The sequence below is a fragment of the Sorex fumeus genome, unplaced genomic scaffold (genome assembly GCF_029834395.1).
Source record: "Sorex fumeus unplaced genomic scaffold, SorFum_2.1 ptg000006l, whole genome shotgun sequence".
Lineage (NCBI taxonomy): Eukaryota > Metazoa > Chordata > Mammalia > Eulipotyphla > Soricidae > Sorex > Sorex fumeus.
Window position 1 is genome coordinate 12,318,212 of NW_026606063.1, and position 12,969 is coordinate 12,331,180.

Here is a 12,969-nt window from a genome sequence, read left to right on the forward strand (position 1 = left end):
CCCTGCTTCCCCTCCTCTGGCCACCAGGGGGAGCGACAGGCCTGGCAGAGGGAAGGCCGAGGCCACTGCGCCTCCCCAGCCCTCTGGGTCCCGAGTGCGGGCAGGTGTGGGGGGGCAGCACGAGCCCAGTGGGGGCCGGGGGGCTCCAGAAGTCGGGCCCAGCACCCCCAGACAGTGCTCATCGCAGGCCCTGCCTCTGGCTGCCCCAGCGCCGTAACCCAGATGCGGCTTCCTCCCTCCGCCAGCCCTCTCCTCTTCCCCTCTTCTTTTTAAATATTCGCCATCACCATCATCTCTATCTTGCTTCCTGGCATCCAGCCGCTGCCTCCACTCCTCCCTTTGCCTTGGCTGAGCCTGGTCGACCAGGGGCGGGAGCAGGGGGAACCCTTCGGGTGGGGCCCGTGGGGGGGCGTGTCCTGGTTGCTTGCCCTCCACCGCCCCGACAGGCAGCGTTTCAACTGCACTTCTCGTAGCTGATCTCCCCCAGCGAGCTCCGCCCTCTGGTCATACTCCCCTCCTCGGGCCCTTGGGGCAGCTGGGGACCGGGTGTTGGGTTCGGCCTTCAGAGCTCGCGGCCCTGGCCGCCCTGTCTCCTGTCCCTGGGACTCATGGTTTTCGCGTGACTGAGCTGTCCCAGGCAATACTGTCGGCGTCTACTGGGCTGCCCCTCCCTCCCGCAGGGAAGCTGGACTAGGCCCACTTGGGTCCCGAGCATCCTCCCGGGGCCCCTGCAGGGAATCCCGGAGCCTCACTTCCTAGTTTGCGTTTCTCCTCACAGTCGGATGGATGGGAATGCTTCTCTTCTTTCTTTTAATGAGTTGAGATCTAACTTCCCGGGGCAGTTTCCTCTGGCCTGTGCGTTGTAGCTTCCCGGACTGTAGATGTGCATTTTGACCTAGGTTTCACAAAGGGCCTTTCTCAGACCTGAAGGCCCCAGAAGCCTGGGGACATGCATGGTGGTGTCTGCCCAGGTTGGCGTGATTGCTCCCTGCTGGGGCCCTGCAGGAGCCCTCCAGGGTCTCGTCGGAACTGCTGGTTGCCTCACACAGGCCTCTGCAGAGGAGGAGCTAGGGCCGCGAGCGTCCCAGCAGTTAGGACCTGAGTGTCCCAGCATTTGGGGCCTCGAGCATTCCAGCTTCTGCTTGTGGAGACTGCTTGTTGCTGGTTCTTGCGGGCTCTGTCGCTTACACTTACTAACGTGAATGATGACCGGCACTATTTCGGTGAGTAAAAGGAAGAAAAGAAGCAAGTTTAGCTTCAGCACCTTCAAAGTTTTCTGATTCCTTAAGCCTTGAATAGATTATTAAGAGGTAAGGAAGCATGATTTGCAATGAGGTTTTTTTGGGGGGTGGGGTACAGATTTCATACAAAACTTTACAGACCTCTGTGCATTACTTTCCATCCAATCTTGGTGCAGATGTGCTTTGTAGTTCTACTTCATAAAAATTTCTACTTCATAAAAATTCTTCAGCCAGGTAAGATTGCAAAAGACATCATTGAGAATAACCACTAGCAGGAGTTTCCCATGGCCGAAAAAAAGTTTCATAGAGAATCTTGTTTTTCGAAAAAAAAGAATAAAAGCTTGAACAGGTATTATGAAATCAAAGCCATTTTTACCATGTCTGAGTCACCAAGAATCAACACTTTTAAAACTTTTAGAAATCCCTGGAGGCATTTCGAATCCAGCACCCAACCTACCTGAGCACTTGAAAATGCACACAGCCTCCTCTGGTCCTCTCCCTGTCGCTGCTCCCCCGGACCCCCTAGAACCCGGTGTCTTATTGCCAATGTTTCTTTGACTTGAACATTCTCATCTGTGCCCCTTTGAACCGGTGTCTTACTGCCAACGTTTTCTTTTACTTGAACAGCTTCATCTTAACTTCTCTACATCAGTGTGTCCTTGGTTTGGGTCCAGACTTGGGGGGTGTCGCCCTGCACGGTGGGGCGGGCTAGCTCCTGCCCGCTGGGCGCGCCCTCTCCCCCTTGGCCGGTGGCGTCTCTGTGAGGCTAAGCGGCAGCTGGTCTTTCTGTGGATTGCATACTGTTCCCTCTGGCTGGCATTTACCTCCGCCGCCTTGCCGTTGTGTGTTCTCCCCGCATCGAATTCTCTCCTGGTGACTGTTTCTTCACGCCCACCCATGAGGACCCGCTTCACTGTTCACTGTATGAGCCATAGATAAGGCAGCGATGGTTCTGGAAGGAGGCCAGAGGGAGGGCCGGCTCTGTGTCAGCAGCACTGTGGGGGGGGGGGGGGGGGGGCGGGGGCAGGAAGGGTTTCGGTCCACCCTGGGTAGGGGGAACGCAGGTGGCTCTGCAGGGCGAGGAGGCTCTCTCTGGAGTCCTCGAGGGGGTGCCGGAATGTTTCTCTCCCTCCTACCATCTCCATCGAGCTCACTCTGAGCTCATCAAACGTTTTCCAGAAGACTTGGAAAAGGAAATTGAGCTGCAAATAGTGCTCCTGCATCCGTTGTGAGGTTTTCAAAGGGAGGAGAGGTTCTTGCTTCTCGGGGTACTGCTTAGCACAGTGGTGAGATGCAGCTGCTGGGGCTGGTCCACAGGCGTTGCAGGGGGAATGGAAAGCTTCGGGTGTGTGCAGAGCGGTTGAGCGTGTCTGACGGGAGGTGCAATAGTAACTGTGCGAGAGGGGCCCGGCGGGGACACGGCTTGCTGCACGGTGGGGGGCCAGCTCCCTGCCCGCTGGACGCGCCATCTCCCCCTTGGCCGGTGGCGTCTCTGACGAAGCCCTTCGCTCTAACGAGGTAATGTACTTAAGTGCTTACAGAAAATGTTAACTCTAACGGTTGTTTATGTCTTGTATAGAGAGTGTCATATGTATTTAAGTTGCATATTTTTCTAAAATAAAGCCGAATATCAAACACTGGCCTGTGGGCCACACTTCTTTGTGGAGATGATGGTCTTTCCCGTGGGGAACCCGGGAGTCGTAACAGCCGTGGTCACGCACCAGCTCAGGCCTCCAAGAAGGCCCCTGCTGGATCCGCCTGGCCAAGTAGGGCCACCCTACTCGCCGCCCCTCAAGCCGTTGTAGCCCTACACGTGCCAGGCCAGGACTCCGCCACTGAACCACATCCCCAGGTTTGGATTTCTTACAAATGTGTTTCCCTTTCTAATTCAGACTGGAGAGCTGTGACCTCATTTTAACAGTGCAGCTCTTGACTGAGACAAGTCTGTCCCCAGATGAGAAGAGTATGTCAGTGACCAGATTACCCTTTGTGAGCACCTGGAAGAGGAAGCCTGTTGGCCAACCCACAGAAGGTGCTAATAAGAGCTCTCATTTTATTTTTAAAAATATTATTATTAATTATCATTATTATTATTATTATTATTATTATTATTATTTGGGGGCTGGAGCAATAGCATAGCGGGTAGGGCATTTGCCTGGCATGTGGCCAACCCAGGTTTGATTCCTCTGTCCCTCTCGGGGAGCCCGGCAAGCTACCGAGAGTATTTCGCCTGCTTGGCAAAGCCTGGCAAGCTACCCGTGACGTATTTAGTATGCCAAAACAGTAACAACAGTCTCACAATGAAGACATTACTGGTGCCCACTTGAGCAAAACCGATGAACAACAGCAGGACAGTGCTGTTATTACTTTGAGGGCTCACATCCTACAGTGTTCAGGGCTTACTCCTGACTATGTCTTCCGATTCACTCCTGGGGTGGGAGCCAACTGGCCATATTTATAAATGAGTGATAACCCGTAATAAACCAAGAAATCATTTAGTTTGTTACAGGATCACTGTTAAATGCTGACAATTTCAATTAATTGATCCAAGACTTCGCAGGTACCCTTTCAGTTTCTAGGCAGCACTATTGAATAATATTTCATCACCGTGTATTTCATTGAGCACCTAGTATGTGCCAGCAGCAGGCTTGACTCGGGGTCTTGGGCATACTAGGAGTGCACTCCAGCCATTTGAATGGTCTCCCTTGCTGTCAGGAATAAGCTTCTGCCAGGCCCTGCGTGTGATGTCCAGGCTAGGCAGGGCGTCCACTGAATGAAACCACTTAATGAATCTTTGATGGAAGGGAAAGTTCTTCGTGTGCAGAGAGGCCAAGAGTGGAACTGCTTTTCATCAGAATTGAGTGAGATTTCTTGGAAGGAGACAGACTGATATGAGGGGTGAGACGCTGGCATCCTGCAAAGGCCAAAGGAGCCACAGTAGGTATTTGGATTATTGGGCAGTATTACAAAGGCAGCTACAGGGAAGTTCCCAGAGACAAACAGAGGTCTCTGAGGAACTTATTCATAATACCGCCCCCACACTTTATACTTACGGAAACTCAGGCTCAGAGAGACTTGTCCGTGGCCACACAGGAAGCTGCCGCCTTCCTTCCAAACCCAGGCTCCTGGTCTACACATCAGCCTCGGGATCACATTTTTATTTTTTTTATTTGTTTTGGGGGGGGCCACACCCCGTGGTGCTCAGGGCTGACTCCTAGCTCATTCCTGGCTCAGAGATCACTCCCAGTAGGGCTCAGGCCACCATATATGGTGCCAGGGATCAGCCCCAGGTCAGCCATGTGCAAGGCAAGTGCCCTTAGAATGCCACTGTCTTGGGGCTCTGGCCCCAACTTTGGGAATCCTCACTGCACGTTTCCTCAGTACCTGAAGCACCCTGGGTGCCTTGCACACGGTGCTCAATGAGTCTTCACTTAAGTGATTCAGGTATAATTCAGAGTCTTAATACCAACTGATGGTATGGATGGGGACAGGGAGTGGGGAACATTGCCATGGAATAAGTCCAGCCTTCCCACCTGTTTATTTCAATCTGACAAATCAGTTTGATTTCCACCAAATCCATGCCACAAGACACTTTTTTTTGTCAAACTCCCAATCTTGAGGTGTTAAGTGCTCCCAGGAATACGGTCGTGGCCACGCTCTGCGCGGGTCTGAGTGGCTTTGAGGCACTGAGCTGCCTCTGGTCCATAGGGACAAGCAAAGGTGTGAGTCACCGTCTTTTCTCTGATGGCAGAGCCAGAGTGAGGTGTGCGGAGTCTTCAGCAGCAATATTGTGGGGCTGTCATCAGCCAAGGTCATTAGCGTGCCTCTCGCGAGCGGCTGTGAGAAGCCGGTCTCAAAGGGCCACCACCAGGCAGTGGAGACACCATGAAGGGGGGAGCCAGTTCAGCAAGGGGGATGGTGCTTGCTGGGAGGTGACCACGCCCCCGCTGGAGCCCTGGCACCGTGATATGGACCCCAAGCACCACCAGGAGAGATTCTAAGCACAGAGCCAGCAGGAAGCCCTTCTGCGTGTGAGCTCAAAACAGACACAGAAAACTACTCCCTCTCAGAGCAGTGAAAGGCAGTCTGCATTTGAGCACACTCATTTCCTCACCCGTGCACGACTCAGAAAAGTCTCATTCCTGTGCACACGCCGAATCTGAGCTTGTGTGAGTGATGAGGAAAACTGGACCTCATGCTGTTTCGAGAGATGCACATCTACATGTGGCCTTTGGGGCAACGTGGTGAAGACAAGGACGGTGTCACTTACGAGTGGGAGATGGTGTGATTTAAAATGTGGTCCTGGGACCAGACTCTGAATTGAACCTGAATCACTGGAATTTGGACTCATTGAGCACTGACTGTGTGCGAGGCACCCGGGGTGCTTCAGGAACTGAGGAAACGCGCAGAGGGAGGATTCCCAGAGTTGGATGTTGGCACCTTAACCTGAGCATCCCCTGGGCGCTGGGGGAGAAACACTGACCCCAGACCCATTGTCTACAGCACTGACTTCCACCCCAGACCCCTGGTCTACTACAGCACTGACCTCGGCCATCTGCGCTCAAGCAAGCCTGCAGGGGGGGCTGTCGGAGACCTGCACGGGACAGGCCTGTTCTCTCCCGTGCTTTACTGCAGAGCTGTGCCCCTTATGCCCCGTCCCTATTGAAGAAGGTGCTGGGTCAGCTCTGACCCGCCACACGCAGCCGGCCCTGGCTGCCCTTCTCTCCCTGAGCCTCCGCGGCCTTAAGCAAGCCTGATTTGCATCTTGGTCCATGGGGCGCTCAGTTCCAGCCTTTGCCTCTGGCTGGCCTTCTCTGGCTTTCTCTCTGCGCCTCCTTGCTGCCTGCCTTTGGATGAAGATGATCCTAAGTCCCGCGGCAGGTCCTTCCCAGGGACGGAGAGTCCGCCGGGTGGAGACCGGGCCCAGTGCGTTTGCCAAGGCTCCTCCTAGCTGCAGCCCTGGGGAACCGACCCCATCCCCAGCTTGATGCCAGGCCCCAGGGAAGCGCAAGTTCCGCTCTTCTAAGCCGTCTCATTTGTGGGCAGCTGCCGTGGCAGGGAGTCAGTCCAGAAGCAGGCTTCCAGCTGGCGCCTGGCCTCGAGTCCCCAGCAGGACACGCCCTCTGCCCGGCGTGGTCCCACCGCCTGGCTGGTTTCTGCCTTACGTCGTCATGCTCAGAACATGTCTCAGAACACACCTGGTGGGCCTGCGGTTCTCCCTGTCTCCTGCACCCGGACCCGGTTATGTGCCCTCGTAGTCCGCAGAGCTTCAGACTTGGCCCTGAGCAGGACTCTCTGATGTCATGGGGATGTGATCCACCTACATCGGCCCAGGAGATCTCTGGTGCCACAGCAAACAGGGGTCTCTGGCACACCCCGTCACCAAGTAGAAGCAGCCCCTGGCATCGCCATGTTGGGCAAGAGGAAGGGGAGAAAACTCAGGGCAAAGATCCACTGCAGAGATGAGAAACTTCTCCACCGTGGAAGCCCACCAGCCCCTGCCCCGCTCCACCCCTGCACGGTGCTGGTGACGGAATCCGGGACCCCACCCACACATGCAAGGCAAGAGCCTTCCTGCAGAGCTACGTCCTGGCCCTGTTTAAATCATTTGGGGTTGCGCTTTTCCAACAGCTGTAATCCCAATAGCTTTAAAACAACTCGACTGTGGTGGTGGAAAATGGGCACTGGTGAAGGGATGGGTACTTGATCATTGTATAACTGAGACCCAGCACAAAAATTTGTAAGTCTACAACTGTACCTCATGGTGTTTCACTAATAAAAAATAAATTAATTTAAAAAATTTTAAAAAAACCCGACTGTGGAAAACATCTCTGCCCGGCCCTGGACACATGCCGGCTCTCCCCCATCTGAAGGTCATTAGAGGCTGTGTGTCCACTGCCACGTGTCACCTCTGCCGCCCTGTCTCACTCCAGCGTCTACTCAGTGTCTGCCGGGACCAGTCACTAGGCTGTACCTAGGGATGACAAGAATGACCCCCCACCCATTCCCACCCCCCAGTCAATTTACAGCCATGGTCTAAGTTCTTTTTCACCAGTTCCCCCGCAAGTTATGTCAGTGTAATTAGCTTTCACCTCAAGGCAGAGGGGAACCCGGGTCGCCTGACTTGAACCGATGAGCCTTTCCACCCTGGGACCTACTGCTGCAGAAGGCAGGGGGAGAATCCGGCTCTGACAGAGCACAGGATGTGGGAGCCAGGCTTTTCTCAGAGCAGCAAGCCCACGGGGGCCCCACCAAGCCGGCCCCCTGTTCTGGGGAGGGATTTTGAGGCTACCGAGGCTACACGGAATTGCCAGAGAGCAAGAGTATTTTATTTTAGTCATTTATTTATTATGTGGGGGGTCACACCCAGGGGCGATGAGGGGTTTGCTCATGCAGTGCTCCGGGGACCCATGTGGTGTCAGCAAGTGAACCTGGGCTCCAGCCTGCCAAGTCTGTACTCGACCCTTTGCGCCAACTCCCGGAGGTCCGAGCCGACCTGACCAGATAGCCCTGCCTCTGGGGGCCTGGGGTCTCCTTCAGACTCAGGACAGCTGCCGGGATTTCCCCTGGGCTGTGGGCTGGGGCTGGGGGCGCATCAAGGCTAAGAGAGCAGAGAACAAGGAAGCAGAACAACTCAACGTATTCCACCCAGATGAGGGTTTTTTGGGTGACTTTTTTTGGGGGAGTGGGGAAACCCACGCCTAGCTCAGGGCTCAGGGCTTACTCCAGCCTCTGTGCTCAGAGATTACTCCAGGCTGGGCTAGGGGGAATCACACGGGGTGCTGGGAATTGAACACCAGGTTGGCTGTGAGCAAGGCAAGCGCCATGCCCGGTGGACTATCTCTCTAGTCCCCCACCCAGTGGAGTTTTAGTAGCATGCAAAAGAATTTTTTTCTTTTTGGTTTTGGCTTTTTGAATGATGTGCTCTGGGCTAGTCCTGGTTCAGTGCTCAAGGTTGCTCCCTAGAGTGCTCGGGGTCCCAGGCCGTGCAGGAATTTGGTCTATACCTTCAGCATGCAAAGCATGTGCTCCGACCCTTGGAGCCATCTCCCTGGCCCCTGAAAAAGAAATGTTTGCCATGAAAATAGAAGCTGTAATTATGTATATAAGGGCCATACTGGGCACTGCTGAGGCGGGGTGGGGGTGTGTGTGCATGTGATGCCAGGGATCAAACTCGGGGCCTTCCACGTGCCCGGCATGTGGGCTGCCCCGTGAGCTAGCTCCCCCACCTGAGGTGCTTTTCAAGGGCTGAGCTGTCTGTCATGCTGTTTGCCATGGAACGGGATGCTTTCAGAGAGGCCTGTCACCGCCGCCCCTCCCCAAAAAAACTTGGCGCAGTGAGATCAGGAAGGGGATGGATGGTAGAGCCGGGAGCTCATTTATTTTCACCACCACTTGTGCAATAATTAGCATCTTTTTTAAGAAGGCAGAAACAATGCCAGCATGAATTATTTAATAGTTCGAAAAATTACTCTGCAGCAACACATGAATGTGTTTAACCAAAACCCTGATGATGTCGAATCTGAATGGAGATCCAAGCACGTCCTGGGTGCATGCGGAAACTCGGGGGTGGAATCCTGGAGCACCTCACTGGCTTAGAGGGGGCAGGGTGCTCTCCTCTGGGTGTTATTATCGTGAGTTTTTTCATTGTCACTTCTTCCTGCAGTGCTCAGGGTTTACTCCTTGCTCTGTGCTCAGGGGTCCTTCCTGACCACGCTTAGGGGAACCATATGCAGTGCAGGGATCACACTTAGGGTTGGCTACATGCAAGGCAAGTGCCTTACTTTTAGATTATTTCTCTGGTCCCTCTGGTCTCATTTTAAGACAGGAAAATGGGTCAGCAGTATGGAAATTCAGTTGGTGGAGCCTTCCGGTGGGGCTCCCAACCCCTTGGGCTCCCCCATATGTGAGGGGAGAGTACGGGGAGTCTGAGGGGGACTCCCAGAAGACTCTGAGAAACGTGCTTGACTCTCACTCGGGGCTCACCCCTCCTGTATTACTTTCTCCCGGCCCATGTTCTGGACCATCTAACTGCAGAACTAGCCAAGAAGAGGCAGCGCTCCAGTTCCTCCAGTCTTGGCATAGCGGGGCAGAGAGAAGTGCAACAGACACTGCCACTATGACGGAACCTTTGGCAGGTGAAGGACCTGCCTCAGTTTCCTCATCGCTGCCATGGGTAGAACAGTGGTGGGTCCTTCCAAAGACTGTGACAGTGACGTGAGAGAACGGGCTGTGGGCGGGGGGGCAACTGGGGGAGCATCATAGAGCAGAGGGCCCTAGGATGGAGTGTGTGGGCGGCAGGAAATTCATGGAAACATTTCGTCTCAGCTCTGCTCTTCCTAGGAGACAGTTCCAGTGGCAGAGAAGAGGGCGGGAATGAGCCCTGCCCCCCCCCTCACATCCACCGCTTGGCACCTCCGTGTCCTGGTCTCTCGCTCCCACTTAGGCCCCGGGGAACAGTGCATTTTCCTGGGGCTGCAGGGCAGGTGTCCCAGAGCTGGGGACAGAGAACCTCTAGGTGGAGAGCACCTTCTAGAACTTTCTCCAGCATTAGATTTTTTTTTTGAGGTCTTTGATCCATTTTTATTTGACTTTTTTTTTTAATTAGTTGCAGACTTACAAATTTTTGTGCTTGGGTTTCAGTTATACAACGATCGAGTACCCATCCCTCCACCAATGCCCATTCTACACCACCACTGATCCCAGTACCCCCCCCACCCCCCCATCCCACCCTGCCTCTGTGGCAGGGCACTCCCTTTTGTTCTCTCTCTCCTTTTGGGTGCTGTGGTTTGTAAAAGAGGCATTGAGTGGCAATCATGTTTGGTCTATAGTCGACTTTAAGCATGCATCTGGCATTAGATTTCAAGAGCCTCTTTCCTGTTGCAGAGAGCAGCTTGGGATGGACTGCGCTGGTGCCATTCAGGGTAGAAACAGCCAGGGAGGCTTGGCGGAACCCTTGCTCCAGCTAGCCCTTCCTGGACAGCAGTCAATGCTCTGACCTCTGGGCAGGATCCCCCAACCACGTCAGTCTAATCTCCAGAAGCTTCCCAACGCAGCCAAAGGGATTTGCCCAAGTGGAGGATCTTGAGTGTGAGGGGGTCTACTGAGGTCAGTCTGGCCCCGTGGCCCGGGGATGGGGGTGGGCGTGGCTTCCGGAGGGGACTTGGAGCTGGCTTTGAGGATGGAGAAGAGGACATGGAGCCACGGGTAGCTGCTAGAAGCTGGAAAAGGCGAGGAAAGTGGTTCTAGACTGGGCGGGGGGTGTGTGGTGCTTAGTTCTGGGGGTGCCGGTGAGAAATAAGCAGAGCGGAAAGGAGAAATGTATAATTAAGTGCTGAAGGAGCAGCCGTTGGACAGACAGCAAACGCCTGGACTCCTGAGGAGAGAAACTTGCCAGGAAACCTGAGGGCAGGATACCCCAAGTGTGCCCCCTCTCTGCTCTCTTTCACACCCGTGGAGAGAGACACGAGCATGCAAATCCTGGCCCATAATCTGTCACTGTCACTGTCATCCCATTAATCATCGATTGCTCGAACAGGCACCAGTAGCGTCTCCATTTGTCCCAGCCCTGAGATTTTAGTATCATAAACTTGATGCTCTCTCTCCACGGATGCAGTACACCAGCTGGATGTCCTTGGGCATGATGGTGACGCGCTTGGCGGGGAATGCACAGAGGTTGGTGTCCTCGAAGAGCCCCACCAGGTAGGCCTTGCATGCCTCCTGCAGCGCCATGATGGCTGAACTCTGGGAGCGCAGGGGGGTCTTGAAGTCCTGCGTGATCTCGCGCACCAGCCGCTGGAATGGCAGCTGGTGGATGAGCAGCTTAGTGGACTTCTAGTAGCGACGGATCTCACACAGTGCCAGCCATGGTAGCACCGCTACTGGCCCAGCTTCTTCATGCCAACTGTGGCTGGCGCGCTCTTGCGGGACGCCTTGGTGGCCAACTGCTTTCGGGGCACCTTCCCGCCTGTTGACTTGTGCGCTGTCTGCTTAGTACGAGCCCTCTTGTTCTTCCCAACTCAGTTGGAGACTCCTTCAGGGTTAGGGAAATGAGACCCATTTTAGCTACTGTTGTTGGCATATTTGGTACGTCGCGGGTGGCTTGCCAGGCTCTGCCATGCTGGGCTTTCCGGGGGGTAGATGGAGGCTTTTGGGGCGATCTCTAATCGTCCCTGCAGGTGTTCCCAGTCTACCGAATGTAAGCTCCTGGTGACCGGCCTGCTGTAACAATTTGTACACTGACAACACGCACCAGCCCGCATCTCTGGGCAGCACCTGGGGCATCTGTGGCCTCAGGTTGATCTCCTTGAGGTGGATGGAGTGTACCTGGAGGCTGTCGAGCAGCTGGCAGAGCAAAATCTCATCACATAGGATCTGTGCCAGGTCGAACACCTGTGCCAAGTCCCAAGTCACTCGGTGGTTGGCGGACAGCGTCCCGCAGTGGACAAATCATTTCACGGGCTATTGTTGCTGTTCCATGCTCGGTGGTATTGTGACTCAGCCCAGCCGGGGAAGTGGTGATGCTGCCTCCTCACCCCGCCGACGCCACTGTCTCAATCCCGCAAAGCAACCAGCGATGTCCAGCAGGACCTACAGTGCGCAGAGCTCCAGCAGGGATCCCACACGGAATTCCATGCTCGGCGTGCTGAATCGCGTGTCATCCAGAGCAGGATGGTGAACCGGATGCTGAACTGGGTTCGGGAGAGTGCGAGGGGTTCAACCGGCGTCGGTGCCCTCTTGCCTCGTATTTCCCGCCCATAATCTATCTTCGACGATTTCACAAGAAGAACTGGTAAAAATGGCCCCATTCAATCATCGCTCAGTTTCTTCCAATAGGAAGAAAACCGGAAAGTAAAATTGACCTCTGGGCTTACCTGCAGGGGATTCTGGGCCCCTCTTGAGGGGCTCTGTGTACCCTATCTGGAGAGTCTGAATAGAGGGTGGAGAAGGACACACAACAGTCTCCAGTGAGGAGACCTTGGTCCAGCAACAGGTGAGAGCCCACGGCCACAGCAGAGCCTACCCCTGAGTCCCCCCCGCCCCCCACTAGCTCAGAGCAGCATGAACAGGGGTGCTCCCATGCTCGGGGTCCAGAAGCCTAGAACCCAGGGAGCCACCTGGCAGGATCACACCCACCGTGGACATCGGGGTCCCTCCTCGCCTCCTCCCACCCAGGGGCTCTCCAGAGTCCCCCGACCCAAGGCCCCCTGGCAGCCTTCTCGGGGTGTGTCCTAGGGACGTTTGTCAGTGGGTTAAAGGCCACTGTGATCATGCAGGATGAGCTCAAGAGCCACGAACATTGTGTGTATGGGGGCTGGAGTGATAGCACAGCGGGTAGGGTGTTTGCCTTGCACGTGGCTGACCAGAGTTCGATTCCCAGCATCCCATGTGGTCCCCTGATCACTGCCAAGAGTGATTCCTGAGCACAGAGCCGGCAATAATCCCTGAGCATCACCAGGTATGACCCCCAAAACCCCAAAATTAAAAATAAACATTGTGTGTGGGGGCAGGGGGGCACTGGGGAGAGGGCACGGGGGGGGGAGCTGGAGCACGTGCCCTGCCTACGGGAGCCCCTATGAGCCCTGGCAGCCCATGGTACTCGGAGCACTGACAAGAGCGCCCCCATGCACTGGGCTGGGAGCAGTACCGCCGGGTCTGTCATCCTGCAAACCAAAATCTTTTTCCAAGAAAGGCTGTAATCTCAGGTTCTGGGGATTTGAACCCATGG

At 54.9% G+C, this 12,969-nt stretch overlaps 1 pseudogene; it reads right to left on the bottom strand.

The window, feature by feature from the left end:
- Positions 1-10,823: 10,823 nt before the first annotated feature.
- On the bottom strand, positions 10,824-12,386 carry LOC130034451 (histone H3.1-like; annotated as a pseudogene).
- Positions 12,387-12,969: the final 583 nt, after the last annotated feature.